This window comes from Chiroxiphia lanceolata, chromosome Z (genome assembly GCF_009829145.1).
Source record: "Chiroxiphia lanceolata isolate bChiLan1 chromosome Z, bChiLan1.pri, whole genome shotgun sequence".
NCBI lineage: Eukaryota > Metazoa > Chordata > Aves > Passeriformes > Pipridae > Chiroxiphia > Chiroxiphia lanceolata.
In genome coordinates this window covers 41,151,891-41,161,686 of record NC_045671.1, presented here as the reverse complement: position 1 = coordinate 41,161,686, position 9,796 = coordinate 41,151,891, and positions in this window count along the sequence as shown.

The window sequence follows — 9,796 nt, the reverse complement described above, 5'->3', positions numbered from 1 at the left end:
GGGTTTTGCAAGTTCTATGTAGGTATGTAATCTCTAAATACCCTTAAAACCTTTAAATACCACTACCTTGATAAATATCAGTATCGGCTTTCAGGGACATCCTTCCAGGAAGTAATAAGCTCTCTGTGTAGAACAAAACTCATTTCTTTGTGACATTTATTGCACATGCTTTCTGGCTAAAACAGGTAGGTCATTTCAGGCTATAGAGTGGGAAAAACAAAGAGGTTTGTATGATTGCTGCCTCTTGCAGATTATGTAGAAAATAAAAACTCTTTGTTTCAGAGGTGATTTAACATCTAAGTACTTAAGCACTACTATCAAATACAAATGATTGAAATGTGCATACTACCATTTCTTCAAATTAAAATGATGTGGCAATACATGGAGAATATACAGAATAATATTTAAGTTTTTTTTTTAATTCTTGCAAGAAGAAAGGCTCAGCCTGGCATTTTTTCCCAATGTAGGGTGAAATACTGCTAAGCAAACAGCTCCCATTAGTTGAGAACTTTATTTCTGCTTGACATATTTGTGGATCTGCAGTTACAGTCTGGTAATTCTCAGAACAACTTATCTCCCTGTAAACTTCTCCACACATGAAGTTCAATGAGTTATGGATTTTCTATATATTGTGCTTGAAAAGTGCTGGTACTACGGCACCTTGAATGAATGATCATTTCCCGCTTTACCCTTAATACATGTGAGATGATTTTTACTTCAATAACTAGTGTCACACAGTTCAGTCACATACGCAAAAGTCAATAAAGACACTTCCCTCTTGGCTACCTGTCTTGTAAGGCAATAGGTCCCTCTTCCGTCTTTTACTTCTTTGCCTAAAGCATGGGAATTTCCATGCAGCTTCCATTCTCAAGAGACAACCCAACCCCAGTTGCTGACAACACTTACTACATACTCACTGTGCATTTCCCAATAAGGAATGAAGCCACATTCTTTGGCCTTTCATTTAGCTTTCACAGTAGCTTTGTTCCACTGACAATGTGTGGTCCTACCTAGCTGGATTCTGCAAGACTGGCTGTAAAACCAGTTTTAAGGGTGAATGTTTACAAGAGGCATTGCTTACTCATTAAATTCTCAGGCAGTCAGAATGCAGGAACTGAGTATCACAGCTATGAGTTTAAAAGCAAACAGTTGGGACTATTAGCCTGGTCCCCCCAACACCATCTCCACCATTCTCTGCTTTCGCAAAAAGCATCGTGGTGCCACAATGTAAAGCCAGGAGCTGCTAAACACTTATTCTATATGTAGCTCTGAGTGCTTCATATCGCAAAGCAGTGGTACAAGAAAACATTCACATAATCAAAATAAAGCGTATGATCCATGAACAGGAGTGGCATGGAAGTGGGAACATGTACGCTGGAGCTCCTCTCTTTGGAAAAGTCTGAAAAAGGGCCCAGACAGCACTCCATGAAAATCACTTGAGACAGGGAAAATGCAATGGCTTGATTGTCTTTCAAATACAAGAATTAGGAAACATTTAACAACACATCTAAACAAAACTGTGGTCTTCCACATTCAGCTAAAACAAAAAGGAAAGATAAAAATTGTCATGTATTCAAAAAGCAACCATAAAAATTTAATGGAAGAACAATCTAGCAAGAGTGATTAAATATAATGGAGGAGTCCTCGGAGTGGCAATTACTGGAGGCCCTGACTTTTCTGGAAAAATATTGTTACTAGGTGTCCTCTGTTCTTATTTTAGGTATCCAGTGTTGGCAGCCACTTCCTTTATTACTCCAGTTATTTGGAAGATTTTCTGCAGATTTTGAAAAGACAACACTGATGCTGCTTATTACTGTAATTTTTTTTCTTTTTTAATTTCCACAAGTATCAGTACATCTACCACAGTGATTGTTGTGCTCTGTCACTGCAGGAATATTAAATACCACACTCTTTCCCAAACAGGAGGGATTCCCAACAGTGCAGGCTTGATTCACTCGACTCCTTCGGCAACAACTAGCCTTATACCTCAGAATAACTGTGAAGTCCCCATTTCTCTCCTCCATTTTGCTACACCAATGGTGCTCTGTATTTGTCTGCTTTATGCTTATCTGGTAAAATCAGTGAAGCAAACCCTTCACACAAGAACTGCCAGTTATGTAGTAGTTTCCCTTCACAACAAATCCAGCTAAATTTCTTTAGCATATTTATTCTTACACGTTTTAGGGGATTATTTAAAAGACTCCATGTAAGCAGCCATTTCCTTTTACATATTACATAGTGGGTTTTCTCCTGTTTGCAGAGAGAGTGCAGCCAGAATTTACCTCCTTGGTTCTTGCTGGCAGCCTCCACTCCTCACAGTCTGGAGGGAAGCTGTTTGAGAGGCTACCGTGGAATTCAGTCCAATTAAACTCAGTATTTATTGTGATCCCACTAATTTACTCTGCCAGGAGGGCTGAGTGAGCTGTGTGACAGAGCACCTGTCAGCAGAAAAATTCTAGCTGATGCTGATGCTCACCTCAGCTGAGTGCTTACATGGAGCCCTGGATCCTGGAAAGAGGAAGGCCCTGAGAGTTACATTAAATAGAGTGGCAAAATGAGAAAGGTGGCTTACACCATGGAGCCTTCACCACTTCCCATGCACACACCAAAACCTACTGTGTAAAGACAGAGAGGAGACACAGGGAAGCTTCTGAGTTTCCCTGCAACAGGCTAAGGAAAGACTTCTGAAAGTATGTCTAAAGTGACCTGGAGAGGGTCTAGGTGTTTCAAGCACAACATGCGCACACCAGTATCTGTGCCAGTCTGTGGTATGTGCAGTATTGTTGCTCAACTACATATTGGCTTGAAAGTTTTCTTGCCCAACCAACAGTACCTTTTAGACCAGAAATAAACAGATCTTTTAGAAAATAAATAAATTCCACATTTAATGTTATATAAACTTCTGTGCAACTCCTCAGTTGCTATTTTCCCATTTTTTTAATTCTTTTCATCAACTATGAACATGGCAATCAACCTTTTCACATTGTATTTGTGCTTTTTGCATCTCCTGAGGATATGAAAAAAAATGCACCAGCTAACTGACTTTAAAGAGTGAACCATTCACTTAACCTCCCAGAGGCAAAGTCAGAAAAGCCTCCTCACACATTTGGGGGTTTGAAAGAGACTAATTTTTTTATTTCCACATTCCTGTAAATAAAGAGTTGTAGCACTCCTACATTTAATGAAAAGGACACAAAGAAATATATCCACAAGTCAGACTGAGAACAAACTCCAATTCTGACTTTGACTTGACAATCCTGCTCAAATTAACAGGAAACACTGAAAAACCTTCTCACAAACATATTATTCTTTTCCTTTGACAAACATGCATATACATAAATAGACTAAAACTTCACCACCATTTGTAGGTGCAGTTTTATGACTCCAAAAGGAGCTGAGCCTCTTGAAGAGGCATATATCCTACAGAACTGAAGAAAAATTTCTATAGTGTGATCACAAATTATTTTGTGCCTCAGAATAACCTCCTTTGCTGCAGAACTCTTTGTTTCAGCTTTCAGCCTTGCTCCGTGGCTGAGACACCCAGTCATGGGAAACTGTGATTAACCCCCCCCTTCTAACACACTGTGGGAAGAGTCCTTTCAGTTGCTACCATGGCTACGAGATATAAGCCAAGGTCATTGTTTGTTATGATTGTAGCTGTGCTAAGCCTGTTTTGTTTTATTTTTAAATTGACAGCTGTTGCATATCAGGGAAATGAAATCATGTTTGAGGCAGATATAAAGTGTAGGATTTTTCTAATGCAGGTGAGTCATGTTGATATTTCTGTCCTCTGTGTGGCGCAATCTCTGATTTTCACTATTGCTCCATTCATTACCTTTAAATACAGAATAATATCTCTAGTTGTCCTGCACCACAAAAGAAATATCAGAATATATTAACTCTGTAGGTTTCAAATAAACTGGTAGTTACAGAAGTGGGTTATGCCTGCATGTTTGCAAGCCTCCATGTGTTAGAGATGCATTTTCTAAAACTAATGGCATTGCTGGCAATCTGAGCTTGTGCTTTATTTAAGTTGTATTATCCTCCAAATTAATCAGATTTATCAAATTTATTCTGCGTGGATTTAGGATCAGCCATTCACAAGCCATTTCAAAAACAAGATAAAAAAAGAGACAGGGCGTAAAAAAATAAGGACCCTTCTCTCTGTACCTGTAAGGTTGATTTGGCTATTTTTGTAGATATAAAAAATTACTTTCAAGTACCTGGAGTGTAAGAAAATCTGTCATGTATTTTAAACGAGGCCTCTGTACTAAGGACTACTTCCATGTGGTGAATACATACCACAGGATGCAAGAAGCTGCTCCAAAGCTACATTCTTGTTTTTTAGGTCCATTAAGGCAACAACAGAGATAAATATAATTCTTAGGGTAACTTGAAAAAAATCCGGAATTTTTTTATTGTGTGTGAACTCGGATTGTTTCCTCAAGTAACTTAATGCTTTTATTAGGTTAAAATTGCTGCAGCAGTCTAGCAGGGGGTTTGATACAGAGCAGAAGCCAAAGCAGTAAATAAATGAGATATGATCTGATATGGTGAACAAGAGAGTTCTTTGCGGTAGTTTTTTCTAAGCGTAAGACAGAGAACTAAAATACAAAAGGCAAAACATGTATTATTTTGCTTTTTGTTTACTTTCTATTTCTAAAAGCGGTTTTTTTTGTGTAACTTTCCAAAATACATAACAATGCCTATGACAGGTATTTATCACAAAAGAGAAATATTGCCAACATGTAGATTCCTCTGCAGAAAATTTCCCTTACTGCATTTTCCTTTCAAAATGGTGTACAACACAATGCTTCGCATCGCCAGATGAAATATGATTAGTCTCTAAACATCCACTTCCTTAAAAAAAAATTATATATATACACACATATAATCAAAGCTGTGCTTATCTTCTATTTCATGTGGACAGTCATGTAATAGGTGTTCTTAAATGCATCCATGACCTTAGTTAAACCTTACAGTGTAGGCTCTTATTTTCCATCATTTCCTTTCTGACAGTTGTTGACACTAAGCCGAGAAGGCAGACAGAATCCTTATCTTGATGTAGAATGAAATAATTAAGGATGTTACTTTTGCAGGACTGAATCATTTTGTTTCAGAAAAGCACATGGAATAAAATACTTCAGAAAGAATCACTAAGTTAATTATCTCTTTACTTTCAAGCTTTAGCATATTGCAATTTTTCTGAATGTAAACAGACTGAAGATTTGTTAGTAGGGAGAACACTGGATGACAAATTCTTGGGTAAAATTATTTACAGGAAGATAGGAAATGAGTAAGGATTCTCAGGAAAAAATAGCTATCTTACAGGCATCTGAAAAATTGTCCAAAGCTTTTTTTTAGATGGAGAAAGGAAGGGGAAATGTATCAATAGGAGTTACAAATCACAAATTCCTAACTTCCTTCTTAGCTGCATACCAGCTTTGTATTAAATTTGTGGTGCTAGGCACCAATGGGCAAAGAAGAGAAATTTTTAGCTTTATTCCGTATATTAAAGGCTCCTTGATGCAGATGCCAAAAGAAGTCGAATAAGTAATTTTCTCTGCTTCTGAATTTCTTTGGAAATATCAATAGCACTGCAGAGAAAAGGTTTTTGAAAGCTGCTTCAGGAGCTTTTCATATGCAATGCAGAAAGCATTGTCATATGATAAGCAGAATAATAGAATGGTTGGTATGTGGCAACTACAGTTTTGCGTGCTCAGAGGAATCCAAAATGTTCATGGAAAGAATAAGGAAGGTATCAGCGAAAACAATCACTGAATAACATTCTTTAAATGCTGATATTTCAAAGAAATGGCTTTCAAGTTGAGGAACACAAGATTTCAATAGCATCATCCAGTACATTCTTTTGGGATTACTTGCCATTTGCATGCAGCAATGAGATGGATGTCCTTCTATATTCTCAACTCTCTCCCTTGCCTTGCTATCCAAGAGATATTAAAGAGTCTGTGAGACTCTTGCTGGGACCAAGTGACAAAAGTTGCATTCTAGTCAGAAATTTGAGGTGGATGAAGGACAGGAGATTACTGTGGGTGCTGTTTTACTAAACAAGTGAGACAAATTCTCGCTTATGTATGTTCGAAGATGACACCGTGTTGATCTTTTGGAAGGCAGGAAGGCTATGCAGAGGGATCTGGACAGACTGGATCTGTGGGCTGATGCCAATTGTGTGAGGTACAACAAGGGGAAGTGCTGGTTCCTGACCTGGGGTCACAACAACCTCCTGCATTGCTACAGGCTGGGGACAGACTGGCTGGAAAACTGCCCAGTGGGATATGACCAGGGGGGTGCTGGTAACAGTGACTGAACATGAGCCCAGGTGCGCCCAGGTGGGCAAGAGGCCAATGGTCCCTCCTGTGCTGTCCCAGCCATGGTGTGTCACAGGCCCAGGGCAGTGCCCATCCCTGTGCTGGGCACTGCTGGGGCCACACCTCGAGTGATGGGGGCAGTTCTGGGCCCCTCAGACAAGAGAGACATTGAGGGGCTGGAGTGTGTCCAGGGAAGGGAACAGAGCTGGGGAAGGGTCTGGAGCACCAGGAGTGGCTGAGGGAGCTGGAGGCAGTTCAGCCTGGAGAAAAGGAGTCGCAGAAGGGACCTTCTTGCTCTCTGCAACTCCCTGACAGGAGGGTGGAGCCAGGGAGGGGACAGTCTCCCAGGTAACAAGTGATAGAATGAGGAAATGGCCTGAAATTGCACCAGGACAGGTTTAAATTAGGCATCAGGAAAAGTTTTGACACTCAAAGGGTGGTCCAGCATTGTAAGAGTCAGGCCAGGGAAGTGGTTGCGTCACCATCCCTGAAGGTATTTAAAGGACTTGTAGATGTGGGAGTTGGGGACATGGTTCAGTGCTGGACTTGACAGTGCTGGGTCAATGATTAGACTCAATGATCTTAGAGGTTTTTTGCAACCTAAATGATTCTGTGATTCCAATAACATGAACCCAGAGAGAAAGGGCTCGTTTTTCCATATAGTCTAATTAATTTAAAATACCTGGTCCATGTGGTCAAGTTTTACTGGCATAGTGGCAGTAGAATCATGACCACCCTACAGAGAAGTTGGTCAGTTCCTTTGTATAGAGGAACAGAGAGCAGCTGCTTTTAAGGCCTTTTCAAGATTTGGAAGTAGAAAGGGATGTGAATGTCTTTCAACTAAACTGTTGTAATTTGCTTTAAAAATTTAAGATTAATCAGCCCCAGTCTGACATCTGTATTTCAATTTAATAAGTCAGCTTATAGCTTCACAGTCCACAAATCCATTCACTTAAATCAACTGGGGAACTGATCTCCTTCTGTTAGCCCCAAGAGAGTACCAACATCCACAGCTCTAAATCATTACTGTCAAGCTTTTTGAAAAGGCGGTGATTCCCTGGAAAAAAGAAGTACATGTCAATCAAATCTCACATACAGAGGTCTTTTTTGTGTAGTACCCATAACTTATTTTTATTTTTTATTGATTATATTTGCTGTTGCTCCACAAAATATATGTTTTAAACCAGAGTTGCTCTTGCATTAAAATAACATAAAAATGACTCTAACTAACTATTGTGTGATGGTCTCAGACTATGATTTGGCAAAGCAGGCAGAAAATTACCTAATTGATTCTCTGTACTCTTCTTAGGTTATTTCAGTCTTCCCAAAGCTGTAGAGAAGTATTTTAGGTATGCAACCTATATTTTAGATAGTCTGTGTTACCTTTTAAATATTATTAATGGAAAAGAAATACTTAGAGAATTTTTATATCAGAACAGATCAATCCCTTCTCTTGCAATCATCAGAATGGGTGATAATCAAAAAATAAATCACCAGCCAATAATGTTATGCAATCATTTTGTGTGAGGCCTTGTGCATTATTTTACTGTCCATCATTGATACTATGTTGTACATGCAGAGAGATTAATTTCCTCCTAAATTTTCCTCTAGTAGTCAAATGATTTTAGGACTTCTTTTAACATAATTTAATCTCCCTCCAAAGTTCTTTGTCTGTTTGCTCTCGTGAGTTTTAAATATTTCTGTTTCGTCTTTGAGTTCTTATTACCATTAATGATCTGTTTCTTGATTGTTTAGAAATGTTGCTTAATAACAACCATGAAGTTAGTTGGCAATTTTCTTAATTGGGGAGGAGAATAGGAAAACGTTAAACTTAAAACTAATTCAGAATTGACATATTTATAATACTTATCAGATACTTTTTTTTTTTAAAGTTTAGCATGTCATTGGAAATTCAAAGTCTTGACTTCAACAGCAACAGTCACGGTAGTTTATTGCAGATGAGGCCCTATATATTTTAAGCCCCTACAATACAAGAAATGCTCACCATCTGGGAAAATGTGACTTGGTCATCATTGCATCCTAACTTATTACTCAAGGTGACATTCAAGAACTACGAATGTAAAACTGAATTTTTCTGGATTTTTTTCCTTGATTTGTTACCCACCTTTGGTTACATGCAGTAAGTCACAAATGTAATTAATTCACTTAATGAATATGTAAATACATTCCTGTAATGTATGAATAAACATTTTAAATCTTGGACTTTTTACCTTTGGATAATATTTATAATTTTTTTCTGCTATCAGATTAGTTAGCCATTATTGGAATGCGTTTGAAAACTATGACAATCTAGTGATTGCCTATGGATTACAAGCAATACTGTTTTTTATAATTAATTTTGAATACACTTATGTAAGCTTGCACCTCTAATTCCAAAATTCTGAATAGTGTTTAAGATATATTTGTATCTACACCTGGATGCAAATGCAATTGCATGGAGCCAAAGTTCTATTTAAGCCAAGTATTTCATGAATTCTCCTCCTTAAATAAATGTCACGGATTATGGTGTTCTTTCAGCCATGTAGCTGAAACAACAATAGGTCTCATTAATTAATTAATGAGAAGGATAAGAAAGAAAAGAATCAGCTTATCAATAAATACATTCAACAGTTTAGTCATAATAAGGTGCTCTTACTACCATGTGAACTTTCAGGATGCAGGATTGAGCAAAATGGGTACAGCTTTCTTTGTAAAGGTCAGGTGCTGTTGAAATTTCTCTTCCACAGAGAATAGAATTTATTTTACCTTCTAAATTCTCACAAGGTGAAGCTTGTCTGCCAAATTCAGTTTGAATATCTGATTTTAAGGTCGTATTTTTCCAATATTTTTTCCTTTTTAACAGTGAAAATCTACAAAGTTTAGAATAATTTCTTTACATCTCCTTTGAAATGGAGTACTTTCTGTGTATTATGATATTTCAGTCTTAATTCCTGTAGATGCCAGATTTCTCTTTTTACCTTTGAATCAAGAGCATGTTCTGTTTTATTAGTCTAATTTAAAGGCCAGAAAGTAATTTAAAGAAAGCTGATCACTCAAATAACTGTGTACAGCTTACATATGGTAGTGAGGAGGGAAGACAGTTATATAGTAGTTTGAACTGTATGAATAAGCACTAGTAGAGTTTCTTGGATCATCTTTGCTTATACTGATGAGGTTTTTTTTAATATGACAGCAGTATTTGAAGACTTCATGAAGTACTGAGTTCTTATTTTGCTGAAGATTGTGCAAACATAGCAAAAACAACCTGTCCACTGAAAACCTCTGGTCTAACCTGTCTGCCATAGAGCCATGGAGAGAAGACAAAAGGTCATAGAAAAAAGTTTGATATCTGGTTGTTATATGCCCAGCTCTTGATTATCTTAATGTGTTTATGTACCTGTCATTAGCTTTGTTGTTACTTGTTGCACTGTTATATTGTTATATATATTGTCTGTATATAATAACCA